Genomic DNA, 24,815 nt, shown 5'->3' on the forward strand with positions numbered 1-24,815 from the left:
ATACAGATGGCGGTGACGATATTTCCATGTCCATACAGATGGCGGTGCAGATATTTCCATGTTCATACAGATAGCGGTGCTCATATTTCCATGTTTATACATGTATCGGTGTACATATTTCCATGTTTATACAGATAACGGTGTAGATATTTCCATGTTTATACAGATAGCGGTGTAGATATCTCCATCTAAATACAGATGGTGGTGTAGATATTTAAATGTTCATACAGAAGGCGCTGCAGATATTTCCATGTTCATACAGATGGCGGTGTAGATATTTCCATGTTCATACAGATAGCGGTGTAGTTATTTCCATGTGTAAAGAGATAGCTGTGTAGATATTTCCATGTATAAGGATATAGCTGTGTAGATATTTCCGTTTTCATGCAGATAGCGGTGTATATATTTCCCTGTTCAAACAGTTAGCGGTGTAGATATTTCCATGTTCATAAAGATAGCGGTGTAGATATTTCCATGTTTATACAGATAACGGTGAAGATATATGCATGTTTACACAGATAGCGGTGTAGATATTTCCATGTTCATCCAGATGTCTGTGTAGATATATCCATGTTCATACAGATAGAGGTGTAGATATTTCCAGGTTCATACAGATAGCGGTGCAGATATTTCCATGTTCATCCAGATGGCTGTGTAGATATATCCATGTTCATACAGATGGCGGTGAAGATATTTCCATATTCATACAGATAGCGGTGTAGATATTTCCATGTTCATACAGATAGCGGTGTAGATATTTCCATGTTCATACAGATAGGGGTGTATGTATTTCCATGTTCATACAGATAGTAGTGTAGATATTTCTATTTTCATGCAGATAGCGGTGTATATATTTCCCTGTTCAAACAGTTAGCGGTGTAGATATTTCCATGTTCCTAAAGATAGCGGTGTAGATATTTCCATGTTTATACAGATAGCGGTGAAGATGTATGCATGTTTTCACAGATATCGGTGTAGATATTTCCATGTTCATCCACATGGCTGTGTAGATATATCCATGTTCATACAGATGACGGTGAAGATATTTCCATGTTCATACAGATAGCGGTGTAGATATTTCCATGTTCATACTGATAGCTGTGTAGATATTTCCATGTTCATACAGATAGCGGTGTATGTATTTCCATGTTCATACAGATAGCGGTGTAGATATTTCCATGTTCATCCTGATGGCTGTGTACATATTTCCATGTTCATACAGATAGCGGTGTAAATATTTCCATGTTCATACAGATAGCGGTGTAGATATTTCCATGTTCATCCAGATGGCTGTGAAGATATATCCATGTTCATACAGATGGCGGTGAAGATATTTCCATGTTCATACAAATGGCGTTGTAGATATTTCCATGTTCATACAGATAGCCGTGTAGATATTGCCATGTTCATACCGATATCGGTGCTGATACTTCCATGTTTATACAGGTAGCGGTGTACATATTTCCGTGTTTATACAGGTAACGGTGTAGATATTTCCATGTTCATACAGATAGCGGTGTGGATATTTCCATGTTCATAGACATAGCGGTGTAGATATTTCCATGTTTATACAGGTAGCGGTGTAGATATTTCCATGTTTATACAGATATCGGTGAAGATGTATGCATGTTTACACAGATAGCGGTGTCGATATTTTCATGTTCATCCAGATGGCAGTGTAGATATTTCCATGTTCATACAGATAGCGGTGTAGATATTTCCATGTTCATCCAGATGGCTGTGTAGATATATCCATGTTCATACAGATGGCGGTGAAGATATTTCCATGTTCATACAGATAGCGGTGTAGATATTTCCATGTTCATACACATAGCGGTGTAGATATTTCCATGTTCATACAGATAGCAGTGTAGCTATTTCCATGTTCATACAGATAGCGGTGTAGATATTTCCATGTTCATCCAGATGGCTGTGTAGATATATCCATGTTCATACAGATGGCGGTGAAGATATTTCCATGTTCATACAGATAGCGGTGTAGATATTTCCATGTTCATACAGATAGTGGTGTAGATATTTCCATGTTCATACAGATAGCGGTGTAGCTATTTCCATGTTCATACAGATAGCGGTGTAGATATTTCCATGTTCATCCAGACGGCTGTGTAGACATATCCATGTTCATACAGATGGCTGTGAAGATATTTCCATGTTCATACAGATAGCGGTGTAGATATTTCCATGTTTATACAGATAGCGGTGAAGATGTATGCATGTTTACACAGATAGCGGTGTAGATATTTCCATGTTCATACAGATAGCGGTGTAGATGTTTCCATGTTCATCCAGACGGCTGTGTAGACATATCCATGTTCATACAGATGGCGGTGAAGATATTTCCATGTTCATACAGATGGCTGTGTAGTTATATACATGTTCATACAGATGGCGGTGACGATATTTCCATGTCCATACAGATGGCGGTGCAGATATTTCCATGTTCATACAGATAGCGGTGCTCATATTTCCATGTTTATACATGTATCGGTGTACATATTTCCATGTTTATACAGATAACGGTGTAGATATTTCCATGTTTATACAGATAGCGGTGTAGATATCTCCATCTAAATACAGATGGTGGTGTAGATATTTAAATGTTCATACAGAAGGCGCTGCAGATATTTCCATGTTCATACAGATGGCGGTGTAGATATTTCCATGTTCATACAGATAGCGGTGTAGTTATTTCCATGTGTAAAGAGATAGCTGTGTAGATATTTCCATGTATAAGGATATAGCTGTGTAGATATTTCCGTTTTCATGCAGATAGCGGTGTATATATTTCCCTGTTCAAACAGTTAGCGGTGTAGATATTTCCATGTTCATAAAGATAGCGGTGTAGATATTTCCATGTTTATACAGATAACGGTGAAGATATATGCATGTTTACACAGATAGCGGTGTAGATATTTCCATGTTCATCCAGATGTCTGTGTAGATATATCCATGTTCATACAGATAGAGGTGTAGATATTTCCAGGTTCATACAGATAGCGGTGCAGATATTTCCATGTTCATCCAGATGGCTGTGTAGATATATCCATGTTCATACAGATGGCGGTGAAGATATTTCCATATTCATACAGATAGCGGTGTAGATATTTCCATGTTCATACAGATAGCGGTGTAGATATTTCCATGTTCATACAGATAGGGGTGTATGTATTTCCATGTTCATACAGATAGTAGTGTAGATATTTCTATTTTCATGCAGATAGCGGTGTATATATTTCCCTGTTCAAACAGTTAGCGGTGTAGATATTTCCATGTTCCTAAAGATAGCGGTGTAGATATTTCCATGTTTATACAGATAGCGGTGAAGATGTATGCATGTTTTCACAGATATCGGTGTAGATATTTCCATGTTCATCCACATGGCTGTGTAGATATATCCATGTTCATACAGATGACGGTGAAGATATTTCCATGTTCATACAGATAGCGGTGTAGATATTTCCATGTTCATACTGATAGCTGTGTAGATATTTCCATGTTCATACAGATAGCGGTGTATGTATTTCCATGTTCATACAGATAGCGGTGTAGATATTTCCATGTTCATCCTGATGGCTGTGTACATATTTCCATGTTCATACAGATAGCGGTGTAAATATTTCCATGTTCATACAGATAGCGGTGTAGATATTTCCATGTTCATCCAGATGGCTGTGAAGATATATCCATGTTCATACAGATGGCGGTGAAGATATTTCCATGTTCATACAAATGGCGTTGTAGATATTTCCATGTTCATACAGATAGCCGTGTAGATATTGCCATGTTCATACCGATATCGGTGCTGATACTTCCATGTTTATACAGGTAGCGGTGTACATATTTCCGTGTTTATACAGGTAACGGTGTAGATATTTCCATGTTCATACAGATAGCGGTGTAGATATTTCCATGTTTATACAGATAGCGGTGTAGATATCTCCTTCATAATACAGATGGCGGTGTAGATATTTAAATGTTCATACAGTTGGCGGTGCAGATATTTCCATGTTCATACAGATGGCGGTGTAGATATTTCCATGTTCATACAGATAGCGGTGTAGTTATTTCCATGTGTAAAGAGATAGCTGTGTAGATATTTCCATGTATAAGCAGATAGCTGTGCAGATATTTCCGTTTTCATGCAGATAGCGGTGTATATATTTCCCTGTTCAAACAGTTAGCGGTTTAGATATTTCCATGTTCATAAAGATAGCGGTGTAGATATTTCCATGTTTATACAGATAGCGGTGAAAATGTATGCATGTTTTCACAGATAGCGGTGTAGATATTTCCATGTTCTTACAGATGGCGGTGCAGATATTTCCCTCCTTATACAGATAGCCGTGTAAATATTTCCATCTTTATACAGATGGCCGTGTAGATGTTTCCATCTTTATACAGATGGCGGTGAAGATATTCCCATGTTTATAGAGATAACGGTGTAGTTATTTCAATGTTAATAGGCATAGCGGTGTAGATATTTCCATGTTCATACAGATAGCGGTGTAGTTATTTCCATGTGTAAAGAGATAGCTGTGTAGATATTCCAATGTATATGCAGATAGCTGTGTAGATATATCCATTTTCAAGCAGATAGCGGTGTATATACTTCCCTGTTCAAACAGATAGCGGTGTAGATATGTCCATGTTCATACAGATGGCGGTGTAGATATTTCCATGTTTATAGAGATAGCGGAGTAGTTATTTCCATGTGCAAAGAGATAGCTGTGTAAATATTTCCATGTATATGTAGATATCTTTGTAGATATTTCCATTTTCATGCAGATAGCGGTGTAGATATTTCCATTTTCAAACAGATAGCGGTGTAGATATTTCCATATTCATCCAGATGGGTGTGTAGATATTTCCATGTTCATCCAGATGGCTGTGTAGATATATCCATGTTCATTCAGATAGCGGTGTAGATATTTCCATGTTCATCCAGATGGCTGTGTAGCTATTTCCATGTTTATACAGATAGTGGTGTAGATATTTCCATGTTCATAAAGATAGCGGTGTAGATATTTCCATGTTCATGCAGATAGCCGTGTAGATATTGCCATGTTCATACCGATAGCGGTGCTGATCCTTCCATGTTTATACAGGAAGCGGTGTACATATTTCCGTGTTTATATAGGTAGCGGTGTACATATTTCCGTGTTCATACAGGTAGCGGTGTAGATATTTCCATGTTCATACAGATAGCGGTGTAGATATTTCCATGTTTATACAGATAGCGGTGTAGATATCTACTTCTTAATACAGATGGCGGTGTAGATATTTATAGGTTCTTACAGATGGCAGTGCAGATATTTCCATGTTCATACAGATGGTGGTGTAGATATTTCCATGTTTATAGAGATAGCGGTGTAGTTATTTCCATGTGCAAAGAGATAGCTGTGTTGATATTTCCATGTAAATGCAGATAGCTGTGTAGATATTTCCATTTTCATGGAAATAGCGGTGTAGATATTTCCATGTTCAAACAGATGGCGTTGTAGATATTTCCATGTTCATACAGATAGCGGTGTGGATATTTCCATGTTTATACAGATAGCGGTGAATATGTATGCATGTTTACACAGATTGTGGAGTAGATATTTCCATGTTCATACAGATAGCGGTGTAGATATTTCCATGTTCATCCAGACGGCTGTGTAGACATATCCATGTTCATACAGATGGCGATGAAGATATTTCCATGTTCATACAGATGGCTGTGTAGATATATCCATGTTCATACAGATGGCGGTTAATATTTTTCCATGTTCATACAGATGGCGGTGTAGATATTTCTATGTTCATGCAGATAGCGGTGCTGATATTTCCATGTTTATACAGGTAGCAGTGTAGATATTTCCATGTTTATACAGATAGCGGTGTAGATATTTCCATGTTTATACACATAGCGGTGTAGATATTTCCATGTTTATACAGATAGCGGTGTAGATATCTCCATCTTAATACAGATGGCGGTGTAGATATTTATAAGTTCATACAGATGGCGGTGCAGATATTTCCATGTTCATACAGATGGCGGTGAAGATATTTCCATGTTCATACAGATGGCGGTGTAGATACTTCCATGTTCATACTGATAGCGGTGCTGATATTTCCATGTTTATACAGGTAGCGGTGTAGATATTTCCATGTTTATACAGATAGCGGTGTAGATATGTCCATGTTTATACAGATAGCGGCGTAGATATTTCCAGGTTTATACAGATAGCGGTGAAGATATCTCCATCTTAATACAGATGGCGGTGTAGATATTTATATGTGCATATAGATAGCGGTGCTGATATTTCCATGTATATACTGGTAGCCGTGTAGATATTTCCATGCTTATACAGATAGCGGTGTAGATTTTTCCAAGTTTATACAGATAGCGGTGTAGATATCTCCATCTTAATACAGATGGCTGTGTAGAAATTTATATGTTCATACAGATGGCGGTGCAGATATTTCCATGTTCATACAGATGTCGGTGTAGATATTTCCATGATTATAGAGATAGCAGTGTAGTTATTTCCATGTGTAAAGAGATAGCTGTGTAGATATTTCCATGTATATGCAGATATCTGTGTAGATATTTCCATTTTCATGCAGATAGCGGTGTAGATATTTCCATGTTCAAATAGATAGCAGTGTAGATATTTCCATGTTCAAATAGCTAGCAGTGTAGATATTTCCATTTTCATACAGATAGCGGTGCAGATATTTCCATGTTTATCAAGATAGCGGTGAAGATGTATGCATGTCTACACAGATAGAAGTGTAGATATTTCCATGTTCATCCAGATGGCTGTGTAGATATATCCATGTTCATACAGATAGCGGTGTAGATATTTCCATGTTCATACAGATAGCGGTGTAGATATTTCCATGTTCAACCAGATGGCTGTATAGATATATCCATGTTCATACAGATAGCGGTGTAGATATTTCCATGTTGATACAGATAGTGGTGTAGATATTTCCATGTTCATAAAGATAGCGGTGTACCTATTTCCATGTTCATACAGATAGCGGTGTAGGTATTTCCATGTTCAAGGGGATAGCGGTGTAAATATTTCCATGTTCATACAGATAGCTATGCTGATATTTCCATATTTATACAGATAGCGGTGTAGATATTTCCATGTTTATACAGATAGTGGTGTAGATATTTCCATGTTTATACAGATAGCGGTGTAGATATTTCCAAGTTTATACAGATAGATGTGTAGATATCTCCATCTTAATACAGATGGTGGTGTAGATATTTATATGTTCATACAGATGGCGGTGCAGATATTTCCATGTTCATACAGATGGCGGTGTAGATATTTCCATGTTCATACAGATAGCGGTGTATTTATTTCCATGCGTAAACAGATAGCTGTGTAGATATTTCCATGTATATGCAGATAGCTGTGTAGATATTTCCATTTTCATGCAGATAGCGGTGTAGATATTTCCATGTTCAAATAGATAGCAGTGTAGATATTTCCATGTTCAAATAGATAGCAGTGTAGATATTTCCATGTTCATACAGATAGCGGTGCAGATATTTCCATGTTTATACAGATAGCGGTGAAGATGTATGCATGTTTACACAGATAGCGGTGTACATATTTCCATGTTCATCCAGATGGCTGTGTAGACATATCCATTTTCATACAGATGGCGTTGAAGATATTTCCATGTTCATAGAGATAGCGCTGTAGATTTTCCATGTTCATACAGATAGCGGGTTAGATATTTCCATGTTCATACAGATGGCTGTGTAGATATATCCATGTTCATACAGATTGCGGTGAAGAGATTTCCATGTTCATACAGATGGCGGTGTAGATATTTCCATGTTCCTACACATAGCGGTGTAGATATTTCCATGTTCATACCGATAGCGGTGTAGATATTTCCATGTTTATACAGGTAGCGGTGTAGATATTTCCATGTTCATACAGATAGCGGTGTAGATATTTCCATGTTTATACAGACAGCAGTGTAGATATTTCCTTGCTTATACAGATAGCGGTGTAGATATCTCCTTCTTAATACAGACGGCGGTGTAGATGTTTATATGTTCATACAGATGGCGGTGCAGATATTTCCATGTTCATACAGATAGAGGTGTAGATATTTCCATGTGCATACAGATAGCGGTGTAGATATTTCCATGTTCATCCAGATGGCTGTGTAGATATATCCATGTTCATACAGATGGCGGTGAAGATATTTCCATGTTCATACACATAGCGGTGTAAATATTTCCATGTTCATACAGATAGCGGTGTAGATATTTCCATGTTCATACAGATATCGGTGTAGATATTTCCATGTATATACAGATAGCGGTGTAGATATCTCCTTCTTTATACAGATGGCGGTGGAGATATTTATAAGTTCATACAGATGGTGGTGCAGATATTTCCATGTTCATACAGATGGCGGTGTAGATATTTCCATGTTTATAGAGATAGCGGTGTAGATATTTCCACGTGTAAAGAGATAGCTGTGTAGATATTTCCAAGTATATGCAGATATCTGTGTAGATATTTCCATTTTCATGCAGATAGCGGTGTAGATGTTTCCATGTTCAAATTGATAGCAGTGTAGATATTTCCATGTTCATACAGATAGCGGTGTAGATATTTCCATGTTTATACAGATAGCGGTGAAGATGTATGCATGTTTACACAGATAGCGGTGTAGATATTTGTATGTTAATACAGATAGCGGTGTAGATATTTCCATGTTCATACAGATGGCTGTGTAGACAAATCCATTTTCATACAGATGGCTTTGAAGATATTTCCATGTTCATACAGATAGCGGTGTAGATATTTCCATGTTCATACAGATAGCGGGTTAGATATTTCCATGTTCATACAGAGGGCTGTGTAGATATATCCATGTTCATACAGATGGCGGTGAAGATATTTCCATGTTCATACAGATGGCGGTGTAGATATTTCCATGTTCATACCGATAGCGGTGTTGTTATTTCCATATTTATACTGGTAGCGGTGTAGATATTTCCATGTTCATACAGATAGCGGTGTAGATATTTCCATGTTTATACAGACAGCAGTGTAGATATTTCCTTGTTTATACAGATAGCGGTGTAGATTTCTCCTTCTTAATACAGACGGCGGTGTAGATGTTTATATGTTCATACAGATGGCGGTGCAGATATTTCCATGTTCATACAGATAGAGGTGTAGATATTTCCATGTTCATACAGATAGCGGTGTAGATATTTCCATGTTCATACAGATAGAGGTGTAGATATTTCCATGTTCATACAGATAGCGGTGTAGATATTTCCATGTTCATACAGATAGCGGTGCTGATATTTCCATTTTTATACAGGTAGCGGTGTAGATATTTCCATGTTTATACAGATAGCGGTGTAGATATCTCCATCTTAATAGAGATGGCGGTGTAGATATTTATATGTTCATACAGATGGCGGTTCAGATATTCCCATGTTAATACAGATGGCGGTGTAGATATTTCCATGATCATACAGATAGCGGTGTAGTTTTGTCCATGTGTAAAGAGATAGCTGTGTAGATATTTCCATGTATATGCAGATAGCTGTGTAGATATTTCCATTTTCATGCAGATAGCGGTGTATATATTTCCATGTTGAAACAGATAGCGGTGTAGATATTTCCATGTTTATCAAGATAGCGTTGAAGATGTATGCATGTCTACACAGATAGAAGTGTATATATTTCCATGTTCATCCAGATGGCTGTGTAGATATATCCATGTTCATACAGATAGCGGTGTAGATATTTCCATGGTCATACAGATAGCGGTGTAGATATTTCCATGTTCAACCAGATGGCTGTATAGATATATCCATGTTCATACAGATAGCGGTGTAGATATTTCCATGTTGATACAGATAGTGGTGTAGATATTTCCATGTTCATAAAGATAGCGGTGTACCTATTTCCATGTTCATACAGATAGCGGTGTAGGTATTTCCATGTTCAAGGGGATAGCGGTGTAGATATTTCCATGTTCATACAGATAGCTATGCTGATATTTCCATATTTATACAGGTAGCGGTGTAGATATTTCCATGTTTATACAGATAGTGGTGTAGATATTTCCATGTTTATACAGATAGCGGTGTAGATATTTCCAAGTTTATACAGATAGATGTGTAGATATCTCCATCTTAATACAGATGGTGGTGTAGATATTTATATGTTCATACAGATGGCGGTGAAGATATTTCCATGTTCATACAGATAGCGGTGTATTTATTTCCATGCGTAAACAGATAGCTGTGTAGATATTTCCATGTATATGCAGATAGCTGTGTAGATATTTCCATTTTCATGCAGATAGCGGTGTATATATTTCCCTGTTCAAACAGATAGCGGTGTAGATATTTCCATGTTCATACAGATAGAAGTGTAGATATTTCCATGTTCATACAGATATTGGTGTAGATATTTCCATGTTCATACAGATAGCGGTGTAGCTATTTCCATGTTCATACAGATAGCGGTGTAGGTATTTCCATGTTAATAGAGATAGCGGTGTAGATATTTACTTGTTCATACAGATAGCGGTGTAGATATTTCCATGTTCATACAGATAGCGGTGTAGATATTTCCATGTTCATCCAGATGGCTGTGTAGATATATCCATGTTCATACAGATGGCGGTGAAGATATTTCCATGTTCATGCAGGTAGCAGTGCAGACATTTCCATGTTCATACAGATAGCCGTGTAGATATTGCCATGTTTATACCGATAGCGGTGCTGATACTTCCATGTTTATACAGGTAGCGGTGTACATATTTCCATGTTTATACAGATAGCGGTGTAGATATTTCCATGTTCATACACATAGCGGTGTAGATAATTCCATGTTTATAGAGATAGCGGTGTAGATATTTACTTGTTCATACAGATAGCGGTGCTGATATTTCCATGTTTATCCAGGTAGCGGTGTAGACATTACCATGTTTATACAGATAGTGGTGTAGATATTTCCATGTTTATACAGATAGCGGTGTAGATATTTCCAAGTTTATACAGATAGCGGTGTATATATCTCCATCTTAATAAAGATGGCGGTGTAGATATTTATATGTTCATACAGATGGCGGTGCAGATATTTCCATGTTCATACAGATGGCAGTGTATATATTTCCATGTTCATACAGATAGCGGTGTAGTTATTTCCATGTGTAAAGAGATAGCTGTGTAGATTTTCCCACGTATATGCAGATAGCTGTGTAGATATTTCCATTTTCAAGCAGATAGCGGTGTATATACTTCCCTGTTCAAACAGATACCGGTGTAGATATTTCCATGTTCATACAGATAGGGGTGTAGATATTTCCATGTTCATACAGATAGCGGTGTAGCTATTTCCATGTTCATACAGATAGCGGTGTGGATATTTCCATGTTCATACAGATAGCGGTGTAGATATTTCCATGTTCATCCAGATGGCTGTGTAGATATATCCATGTTCATACAGATGGCGGTGAAGATATTTCCAAGTTCATACAGATAGCGGTGTAGATATTTCCATGTTTATACAGAGAGCGGTGTAGATATTTCCATGTTCATACAGATAGCAGTGTAGCTATTTCCATGTTCATACAGATAGCGGTGTAGATATTTCCATGTTCATCAAGATGGCTGTGTAGATATATCCATGTTCATACAGATGGCGGTGAAGATATTTCCATGTTCATACAGATAGCGGTGTAGATATTTCCATGTTCATACAGATAGCAGTGTAGATATTTCCATGTTCATACAGATAGCGGTGTATGTATTTCCATGTTCATACATATAGCGGTGTAGATATTTCCATGTTCATCCAGATGGCTGTGTAGATATTTCCACGTTCATGCAGATAGCGGTGTAGATATTTCCATGTTCATACAGATAGCGGTGTAGATATTTCCATGTTCATCCAGATGGCTGTGTAGATATATCCATGTTCATACAGATGGCGGTGAAGATATTTCCATGTTCATACAGATAGCGTTGTAGATATTTCCATGTTCATACAGATAGCCGTGTAGATATTGCCATGTTCATACCGATAGCGGTGTACATATTTCCGTGTTTAGACAGATAGCGGTGTAGATATTTCCATGTTGATACAGATAGCGGTGTAGATATTTCCATGTTTATGCAGATAACGGTGTTGATATTTCCATATTTATACAGATAGCGGTGTAGATATCTCCTTCTTCATACAGATGGCGGTGTAGATATTTCCATGTTCATACAGATAGCGGTGTAGTTATTTCCATGTGTAGAGAGATAGCTGTGTAGATCTTCCCATATATATTCAGATAGCTGTGTAGATATTTCCATTTTCATGCAGATAGCGGTGTATATATTTCCCTGTTCAAACAGATAGCGGTGTAGATATTTCCATGTTCATACAGACAGTGGTGTAGATATTTCCATGTTCTTACAGATAGCGGTGTAGCTATTTCCATGTTCATACAGATAGCGGAGTGGATATTTCCATGTTCATAGAGATAGCGGTGTAGATATTTCCATGTTCATACAGATAGCGGTGCTGATATTTCCATGTTTATACAGGTAGCGGTGTAGATATTTCAATGTTTATACAGATAGCAGGGAAGATGTATGCATGTTTACACATATAGCGGTGTACATATTTTCATGTTCATCCAGATGGCTGTGTAGATATTTCCATGTTCATACTGATAGCGGTGTAGATATTTCCATGTTCATCCAGATGGCTGTGTAGATATATCCATATTCATACAGATGGCAGTGAAGATATTTCCATGTTCATACAGATAGCGGTGTAGATATTTCCATGTTCATACAGATAGCGTTGTAGATATTTCCGTGTTCATACCGATAGTGGTGCTGATATTTCCATGTTTATACAGGTAGCGGTGTAGATATTTCCTTGTTTATACAGATAGCATTGTAGATATTTCCATGTTTATACAGATAGCGGTGAAGATATCTCTTTCTTAATACAGATGGCAGTGTAGATATTTATATGTTCATAGAGATGGCGGTGCAGATATTTCCATGTTCATACAGGTGGCGTTGTAGATATTTCCATCTTCATACAGATAGCGGTGTAGTTATTTCCATGTGTAAATAGATAGCTGTATAGATATTTCCATGTATATGCAGATAGCTGTTTAGATATTTCCATTTTCATGTAGATAGCGGTGTATATATTTCCCTCTTCAAACAGATAGCGGTGTAGATATTTCCATGTTCATACAGATAGTGGTGTAGATATTTCCATGTTCATACAGATAGCGGTGTAGATATTTCCATGTTCATCCAGATGGCTGTGTAGATATATCCATGTTCATACAGATAGCGGTGTAGATAATTCCATGTTCATACAGATAGTGGTGTAGATATTTCCATGTTCATACAAATAGCGGTGTAGCTGTTTCCATGTTCATACAGATAGCGGTGTAGATATTTCCATGTTTATACAGATAGCGGTGAAGATGTATGCATGTTTACAAAGATAGCAGTGTAGATGTTTCCATGTTCATGCAGATAGCGGTGTAGATATTTCCATGTTCATCCAGATGGCATTGTAGATATATCCATGTTGATACAGATGGCAGTGAAGATATTTCCATGTTCATACAGATAGCAGAGTAGATATTTCCATGTTCATACAGATAGCTGTGGAGATATTTCCGTGTTCATACCGATAGCGGTGCTGATATTTCCATGTTTATACAGGTAGCGATGTAGATATTTCCATGTTTGTACAGATAGCGGTGTAGATATTTCCTTGTTTATACAGATAGCAGTGTAGATATTTCCATGTTTATACAGATATCGGTGTAGATATCTCCTTCTTAATGCAGATGGCGGTGTAGATATTTATATGTTCATACAGATGGCGGTGCAGATATTTCCATGTTCATACAGATGGCGGTGTAGATATTTCCATTTTCATGCAGATAGCGGTGTAGTTATTTCCATGTGTAAAGAGATAGCTGTGTAGATATTCCCATGTATATTCAGATAGCTTTGTAGATATTTCCATTTTCATGCAGATAGCGGTGTATATATTTCCCTGTTCAAACAGATAGCGGTGTAGATATTTCCATGTTCATACAGATAGTGGTGTAGATATTTCCATGTTCATACAGATAGCGGTGTAGATATTTCCGTGTTCATACCGATAGCGGTGCTGATATTTCCATGTTTATACAGGTAGCGGTGTAGATATTTCCATGTTTATACAGATAGCGGTGTAGATATTTCCATGTTTATACAGATAGCAGTGTAGATATTTCCATGTTTATACAGATAGCGGTGTAGATATCTCCTTCTTAATACAGATGGCAGTGCAGATATTTATATGTTCATAGAGATGGCGGTGCAGATATTTCCATGTTCATACAGATGGCGGTGTAGATATTTCCGTGTTCATACAGATAGCGGTGTAGTTATTTGCATGTGTAAAGAGATAGCTGTATAGATATTTCCATATATATGCAGATAGCTGTGTAGATATTTCCATTTTCATGCAGATAACGGTGTATATATTTCCCTGTTCAAACAGATAGCGGTGTAGATATTTCCATGTTCATACAGATAGTAGTGTAGATATTTCCATTTTCATACAGATAGCGGTGTAGATATTTCCAAGTTCATCCAGATGGCTGTGTAGATATTTCCATGTTCATACAGATGGCGGTGAATATATTTCCATGTTCATACAGATTGCGGTGTAGATATTTCCATGTTTATACAGATAGCGGTGTAGATATTTCCATGTTCATACGGATAGCAGTGTAGCTATTTCCATGTTCATACAGATAGCGGTGTAGATATTTCCATGTTCATCCAGATGGCAGTGTAGATATTTCCATGTGCATACACATAGTGGTGTAGATATTTCCATGTTCATACAGATAGTGGTGTAGATATTTCCATGTTCATACAGATAGCGGTGTAGCTATTTCCATGTTCATACAGATAGCGATGTAGATATTTCCATGTTCATCCAGATGGCTGTGTAGCTATTTACATGTTCATACAGATAGCGGTGCTGATATTTCCATGTTTATACAGGTAGCAGTGTAGATATTTCCTTGTTTATACAGAAAGCGGCATAGATATTTCCATGTTTATACAGATAGCAGTGTAGATATTTCCAAGTTTATACAGATAGCGGTGTAGATATCTCCATCTTAATACAGATGGCGGTGTAGATATTTATATGTTCATACAGATGTCAGTGCAGATATTTCCATGTTCATACAGATGGCGGTGTAGATATTTCCATGTTTATAGAGATAGCAGTGTAGTTATTTCCATGTGTAAAGAGATAGCTTTGTAGATATTTCCATGTATATGCAGATAGCTGTGTAGATATTTCCATTTTCATGCAGATAGCGGTGAAGATGTATACATGTTTACACAGATAGCGGTGTAGATATTTCCATGTTCATACAGATAGCGGTGTAGATATTTCCATGTTCATACAGACAGCGGTGTAGATATTTCCATGTTCATCCAGATGGCTGTGTAGCTATTTACGTGTTCATACAGATATCGGTGCTGATATTTCCATGTTTATACAGGTAGCAGTGTAGATATTTCCTTGTTTATACAGAAAGCGGCATAGGTATTTCCATGTTTATACAGATAGCGGTGTAGATATTTCCAAGTTTATACAGATAGCGGTGTAGATATCTCCATCTTAATACAGATGGCGGTGTAGATATTTATATGTTCATACAGATGTCGGTGCAGATATTTCCATGTTCATACAGATGGCGGTGTAGATATTTCCATGTTTATTGAGATAGCAGTGTAGTTATTTCCATATGTAAAGAGATAGCTTTGTAGATATTTCCATTTATATGCAGATAGCTGTGTAGATATTTCCATTTTCATGCAGATAGCGGTGAAGATGTATACATGTTTACACAGATAGCGGTGTAGATATTTCCATGTTCATACAGATGGCTGTGTAGTTATATCTATGTTCTTACAGATGGCGGAGAAGATATTTCCATGTTCATACAGATAGCGGTGTAGATATTTCCATGTTCATACAGATAGCGGTGTAGATATTTCCATGTTCATACAGATAGCGGTGTAGATATTTCCATGTTCATACAGATAACGGTGTAGATATTTCCATGTTCATCCAGATGGCTGTGTAGATATATCCATGTACATACAGATGGCGGTGAAGATATTTCCATGTTCATACAGATAGCGTTGCAGATATTTCCATGTTCATACAGATAGCCGTGTAGATATTGCCATGTTTATACCGATAGCGGTGCTGATACTTCCATGTTTATACAGGTAGCGGTGTACATATTTCCATGTTTATACAGATAGCGGTGTGGATATTTCCATGTTCATACAGATAGCGGTGTAGATAATTCCATGTTCATAGACATAGCGGTGTAGATATTTACATGTTCATACAGATAGCGGTGCTGATATTTCCATGTTTATACAGGTAGCGGTGTAGATATTTCCATGTTGATACAGATAGCGGTGTGGATATTTCCATGTTTATACACATAGCTGTGTAGATATTTCCATGTTTATACAGATAGCGGTGTAGATATTTCCGTGTTTATACAGATAGCGGTGTAGATATTTCCATGTTCATACAGATAGCTTTGTAGATATATCCATGTTTATACAGATAGCGGCGAAGATATATGCATGTTTACACAGATAGCGGTGTAGATATTTCCATCTTCATACAGATAGCGGTGTAGATATTTCCATGTTCATCCAGATGGCTGTGTAGATATATCCATGTTCATAGAGATAGGGGTGTAGATATTTCCATGTTCATACAGATAGTGCTGTAGATATTTCCATGTTCATACAGATAGCGGTGTAGATATTTCCATGTTCATACAGATAGCGGTGTAGCTATTTCCATGTTCATACAGATAGCGGTGTAGATATTTCCATGTTCATCCAGATGGCTGTGTAGCTATTTACATGTTCATACAGATAGCGGTGCTGATATTTCCATGTTTATACAGGTAGCAGTGTAGATATTTCCTTGTTTATACAGAAAGCGGCATAGATATTTCCATGTTTATACAGATAGCGGTGTAGATATTTCCAAGTTTATACAGATAGCGGTGTAGATATCTCCATCTTAATACAGATGGCGGTGTAGATATTTATATGTTCATACAGATGTCGGTGCAGATATTTCCATGTTCATACAGATGGCGGTGTAGATATTTCCATGTTTATAGAGATAGCAGTGTAGTTATTTCCATGTGTAAAGAGATAGCTTTGTAGATATTTCCATGTATATGCAGATAGCTGTGTAGATATTTCCATTTTCATGCAGATAGCGGTGAAGATGTATACATGTTTACACAGATAGTGGTGTAGATATTTCCATGTTCATACAGATAGCGGTGTAGATATTTCCATGTTCATACAGACAGCGGTGTAGATATTTCCATGTTCATCCAGATGGCTGTGTAGCTATTTACGTGTTCATACAGATATCGGTGCTGATATTTCCATGTTTATACAGGTAGCAGTGTAGATATTTCCTTGTTTATACAGAAAGCGGCATAGGTATTTCCATGTTTATACAGATAGCGGTGTAGATATTTCCAAGTTTATACAGATAGCGGTGTAGATATCTCCATCTTAATACAGATGGCGGTGTAGATATTTATATGTTCATACAGATGTCGGTGCAGATATTTCCATGTTCATACAGATGGCGGTGTAGATATTTCCATGTTTATTGAGATAGCAGTGTAGTTATTTCCATATGTAAAGAGATAGCTTTGTAGATATTTCCATTTATATGCAGATAGCTGTGTAGATATTTCCATTTTCATGCAGATAGCGGTGAAGATGTATACATGTTTACACAGATAGCGGTGTAGATATTTCCATGTTCATACAGATGGCTGTGTAGTTATATCTATGTTCTTACAGATGGCGGAGAAGATATTTCCATGTTCATACAGATAGCGGTGTAGATATTTCCATGTTCATACAGATAGCGGTGTAGATATTTCCATGTTCATACAGATAGCGGTGTAGATATTTCCATGTTCATACAGATAACGGTGTAGATATTTCCATGTTCATCCAGATGGCTGTGTAGATATATCCATGTACATACAGATGGCGGTGAAGATATTTCCATGTTCATACAGATAGCGTTGCAGATATTTCCATGTTCATACAGATAGCCGTGTAGATATTGCCATGTTTATACCGATAGCGGTGCTGATACTTCCATGTTTATACAGGTAGCGGTGTAGATATTTCCATGTTTATACAGATAGCCGTTTAGATATTTCCATGTTTGTACAGATAGCGGTGTAGCTATTTCCAAGTTTATACAGATAGCGGTGTAGATATCTCCATCTTAATACAGATGGCGGTGTAGATATTTATATGTTCATACAGATGGCGGTGCAGATATTTCCATGTTCATACAGATGGCGGTGTAGATATTTCCATGTTTATAGAGATAGTGGTGTAGTTATTTCCATGTGTAAAGAGATAGCTTTGTAGATATTTAAATGTATATGCAGATAGCGGTGTAGATATTTCCATGTTCAAACAGATAGCGGTGAAGATATTTCCATGTTCATACAGATAGTGGTGTAGATATTTCCATGTTCATACAGATAGCGGTGTAGATATTTCCATGTTCATACAGATAGCAGTGTAGATATTTCCATGTTCATCTTGATGGCTGTGTAGATATCTCCATCTTAATACAGATGGCGGTGAAGATATTTCCATGTTCATACAGATAGCGGTGTAGATATTTCCATGTTAATACAGATAGTGCTGTAGATATTTCCATGTTCATACAGATAGAGGGGTGATATTTCCATGTTCATACAGATAGCGGTGCTGATATTTCCATGTTTATACAGGTAGCGGTGTAGATATTTTCAAGTTTATACAGATAGCGGAGTAGACATTTCCACGTATTTACAGATAGCGGTGTAGATATTTCCATGTTCATACAGATAGCGGTGTAGATATTTCCATGTTCATCCAGATGGCTGTGTAGATATATCCATGTTCATACAGATAGGGGTGTAGATATTTCCATGTTCATACAGATAGTGCTGTAGATATTTCCAAGTTCATACAGATAGCGGTGCATCTATTTTCATGTTCATACAGATAGCGGTGTAGATATTTACATGTTCGTACTGATAGCGGTGTAGATATTTCCATGTTCATACAGATAGCGGTGCTTATATTTCCATGTTTATAAAGGTAGCGGTGAAGTTATTTCCATGTTTATACAGATAGCGGTTTAGATATTTCCATGTTTATACAGATAGCGGTGTAGATATTTCCAAGTTTATACAGATAGCGGTGTAGATATCACCATCTTAATACACATGGCGGTGTAGATATTTATATGTTCATAGAGATGGCGGTGCAGATATTTCCATGTTCATACAGATGGCGGTGTTGATATTTCCATGTTTATAGAGATAGTGGTGTAGTTATTTCCATGTGTAAAGAGATAGCTTTGTAGATATTTCCATGTATATGCAGATAGCTGTGTAGATATTTCCATTTTCATGCAGATAGCGGTGTAGATATTTCCATGTTCAAACAGATAGCGGTGTAGATATTTCCATGTTCATACAGATAGCGGTGTAGATATTTCCATGTTTATACAGATAGCGGTGAAGGTGTTTGCATGTTTACACAGATAGCGGTGTAGATATTTCCATGTTCATACAGATAGCGGTATAGATCTTTCCATGTTCATCCAGATGGCTGTGTAAATATATCCATGTTCATACAGATCGCGGTGAAGACATTTCCATGTTCGTACAGATAGCGGTGTAGATATTGCCATGTTCATACAGATATTGGTGTAGATATTTCCATGTTCATACAGATAGCGGTGTAGCTATTTCCATGTTCATGCAGATAGCGGTGTAGATATTTCCATGTTCATCCAGATGGCTGTGTAGATATACCCATGTTCATACAGATAGCAGTGTAGATATTTCCATGTTTATAAAGATAGCGGTGAAGATGTATGCATGTTTTCACAGATAGCGGTGTAGATATTTCCATGTTCATCCAGATGGCTGTGTAAATATATCCATGTTCATACAGATCGCGGTGAAGACATTTCCATGTTCGTACAGATAGCGGTGTAGATATTGCCATGTTCATACAGATATTGGTGTAGATATTTCCATGTTCAAAGAGATAGCGGTGTAGATATTTCCTTGTTCATAAAAACAGCGGTGCTGCTATTTCCTTGTTCCTCCAGATGGCTGTGTAGATATATTCATGTTCATACAGATTGCAGTGAAGATATTCCCATGTTCATAGAGATATCGGTGTAGATATTTCCAAGTTCATACAGATAGCGCTGTAGATATTTCCATATTCATACAGATAGCGGTGCTGATATTTCCATATTTATACAGGAAGCAGTGTAGATATTTCCATGTTCATACAGATAGCGGTGTAGCTATTTCCATGTTCATACAGATAGCGGTGTAGATATTTCCATGTTCATAGAGATAGCGGTGTAGATATTTCCATGTTCATACAGATAGCGGTGCTGATATTTCCATGTTTATACAGGTAGCGGAGTACATATTTCCATGTTTATACAGATAGTGGTGTAGATATTTTCATGTTTATACAGATAGCGGTGTAGATATTTCCATGTTTATACAGATAGCGGTGTAGTTATATCCTTCTTAATACAGATGGCGGTGTAAATATATATATGTTCATACAGATGACGGTGCAGATATTTCCATGTTCATACAGATGGCGGTCTAGATATTTCCATGTTTATAGAGATAGCAGTGTAGTTATTTCCGTGTGTAAAGAGATAGCTGTGTAGATATTTCCATGTATATGGAGATAGCTGTGTAGATATTTCCATTTTCATGCAGACAGCGGTGTAGATATTTCCATGTTCATACAGATAGCGGTGTAGATATTTCCATGTTCATACAGATAGCGGTGTAGATATTTCCATGTTCATGCAGATAGCGGTGTAGATATTTCCATGTTCATACAGATAGCGGTGCTGATATTTCCATGTTCATACAGGTAGCGGTGAAGCTATTTCCATGTTCATGCAGATAGCACTGTAGATATTTCCATGTTCATCCATATGGCTGTGTAGATATATCTATGTTCATACAGATGGCGGTGATGATATTTCCATGTTCATACAGATAGCGGTGTAGATATTTCCATGTTCACACTGATAGCCCTGTAGATATTGTCATGTTCATACCGATAGCGGTGCTGATACTTCCATGATGATACAAGTAGCGGTGTACATGTTTCCATGCTCATACTAATAGCGGTGTAGATATTTCCATGTATATGCAGATAGCTGTATAGATATTTCCATTTTCATGCAGATAGCGGTGTATATATTTCCCTGTTCGAACAGTTAGCGGTGTAGATATTTCCATGTTCATAAAGATAGCGGTGTAGATATTTCCATGTTTATACAGATAGCGGTGAAGATATATGCATGTTTACACAGATTGCATTGTAGATATTTCCATGTTCATCCAGATGGCTGTGTAGATACATCCATGTTCATACAGATAGCCGTGTAGATATTTCCAAGTTCATACAGATAGCGGTGCAGATATTTCCATGTTCATCCAGATGGCTGTGTAGATATATCCATGTTCATACAGATGGCGGTGAAGATATTTCCATGTTCATACAGATAGCGGTGCAGATATTTCCATGTTCATACAGTTAGCGGTGAAAATATTTCCATGTTTATAGAGATAGTGGTGTAGTTATTTCCATGTGTAAAGAGATAGCTTTGTAGATATTTCCATGTATATGCACATAGCTGTGTAGATATTTCCATTTTCAAGCAGATAGTGGTGTAGATATTTCCATGTTCAAACAGATAGCGGTTTAGATATTTCCATGTTCATACAGATAGCGGTGTAGATATTTCCATGTTTATACAGATAGCGGTGAAGGTGTTTGCATGTTTACACAGATAGCGGTGTAGATATTTCCATGTTCATACAGATAGCGGTATAGATCTTTCCATGTTCATCCAGATGGCTGTGTAAATATATCCATGTTCATACAGATCGCGGTGAAGACATTTCCATGTTCGTACAGATAGCGGTGTAGATATTGCCATGTTCATACAGATATTGGTGTAGATATTTCCATGTTCATACAGATAGCGGTGTAGATATTTAAATGTTCATCCAGATGGCTGTGTAGCTATTTCCATGTTCATACAAATAGTGGAGTAGATATTTCCATGTTCATACAGATTGCGGTGTAGATATTTCCATGTTCCTACAGATTTCAGTGCTGATATTTCCATGTTTATACAGGTAGCGGTGTTGATATTTCCATGTTTATACAGATAGCAGTGTAGATATTTCCGTGTTTCTACAAATAGCGGTGTAGATATTTCCATGTTTATACAGATAGTGGTGTAGATATCTCCATCTTAATACAGATGGCGGTGTAGATATTTATATGTACATACAGATGGCGGTGCAGATATTTCCATGTTCATACAGATGGCGGTGTAGATATTACCATGTTTATAGTGATAGCAGTGTAGTTATTTCCATGTGTAAAGAGATAGCTGTGTAGATATTTCCATGTATATGCAGATAGCTGTGTAGCTATTTCCATTTTCATGCAGATAGCGGTGTAGATATTTCCATGTTCAAACAGATAGCGGTGTAGATATATCCATGTTCATACAGATAGCAGTGTAGATATTTCCATGTTTATAAAGATAGCGGTGAAGATGTATGCATGTTTACACAGATAGCGGTGTAGATATTTCCATGTTCATACAGATTGCGGTGTAGATATTTTCATGTTCATCCAGATGGCTGTGTAGATATATCCATGTTCATACAGATGGCGGTGAAGATATTTCCATGTTCATACAGATACCGGTGTAGATATTTCCATGTTCAAAGAGATAGCGGTGTAGTTATTTCCTTGTTCATAAAAACAGCGGTGCTGATATTTCCTTGTTCCTCCAGATGGCTGTGTAGATATATCCATGTTCATACAGATTGCAGTGAAGATATTCCATGTTCATAGAGATATCGGTGTAGATATTTCCAAGTTCATACAGATAGCGCTGTAGATATTTCCATATTCATACAGATAGCGGTGCTGATATTTCCATGTTTATACAGGAAGCGGTGTAGATATTTCCATGTTCATACAGATAGCGGTGTAGCTATTTCCATGTTCATACAGATAGCGGTGTAGATATTTCCATGTTCATAGAGATAGCGGTGTAGATATTTCCATGTTCATACAGATAGCGGTGCTGATATTTCCATGTTTATACAGGTAGCGGAGTAGATATTTCCATGTTTATACAGATAGTGGTGTAGATATTTTCATGTTTATACAGATAGCGGTGTAGATATTTCCATGTTTATACAGATAGCGGTGTAGTTATCTCCTTCTTAATACAGATGGCGGTGTAAATATATATATGTTCATACAGATGACGGTGCAGATATTTCCATGTTCATACAGATGGCGGTGTAGATATTTCCATGTTTATAGAGATAGCAGTGTAGTTATTTCCGTGTGTAAAGAGATAGCTGTGTAGATATGTCCATGTATATGGAGATAGCTGTGTAGATATTTCCATTTTCATGCAGACAGCGGTGTAGATATTTCCATGTTCATACAGATAGCGGTGTAGATATTTCCATGTTCATACAGATAGCGGTGTAGATATTTCCATGTTCATGCAGATAGCGGTGTAGATATTTCCATGTTCATACAGATAGCGGTGCTGATATTTCCATGTTCATTCAGGTAGCGGTGAAGCTATTTCCATGTTCATGCAGATAGCACTGTAGATATTTCCATGTTCATCCATATGGCTGTGTAGATATATCTATGTTCATACAGATGGCGGTGATGATATTTCCATGTTCATACAGATAGCGGTGTAGATATTTCCATGTTCACACTGATAGCCCTGTAGATATTGTCATGTTCATACCGATAGCGGTGCTGATACTTCCATGATGATACAAGTAGCGGTGTACATGTTTCCATGCTTATACGAATAGCGGTGTAGATATTTCCATGTACATGCAGATAGCTGTGTAGATATTTCCATTTTCATGCAGATAGCGGTGTACATATTTCCCTGTTCAAACACTTAGCGGTGTAGATATTTCCATGTTCATAAAGATAGCGGTGTAGATATTTCCATGTTTATACAGATAGCGGTGAAGATATATGCATGTTTACACAGATTGCATTGTAGATATTTCCATGTTCATCCAGATGGCTGTGTAGATACATCCATGTTCATACAGATAGCCGTGTAGATATTTCCAAGTTCATACAGATAGCGGTGCAGATATTTCCATGTTCATCCAGATGGCTGTGTAGATATATCCATGTTCATACAGATGGCGGTGAAGATATTTCCATGTTCATACAGATAGCGGTGTAGATATTTCCATGTTCATACAGATAGCGGTGTAGTTATTTCCATGTTCATACAGATAGTGATGTAGATATTTCCATGTTCATCCAGATGGCTGTGTAGATATATCCATGTTCATACAGATAGCGGTGTAGATATTTAAATGTTCATCCAGATGGCTGTGTAGCTATTTCCATGTTCATACAAATAGTGGAGTAGATATTTCCATGTTCATACAGATTGCGGTGTAGATATTTCCATGTTCCTACAGATTGCAGTGCTGATATTTCCATGTTTATACAGGTAGCGGTGTTG

Source organism: Gorilla gorilla, chromosome 18 (assembly GCF_029281585.2).
Source record: "Gorilla gorilla gorilla isolate KB3781 chromosome 18, NHGRI_mGorGor1-v2.1_pri, whole genome shotgun sequence".
In the NCBI taxonomy this organism is placed as follows: domain Eukaryota; kingdom Metazoa; phylum Chordata; class Mammalia; order Primates; family Hominidae; genus Gorilla; species Gorilla gorilla.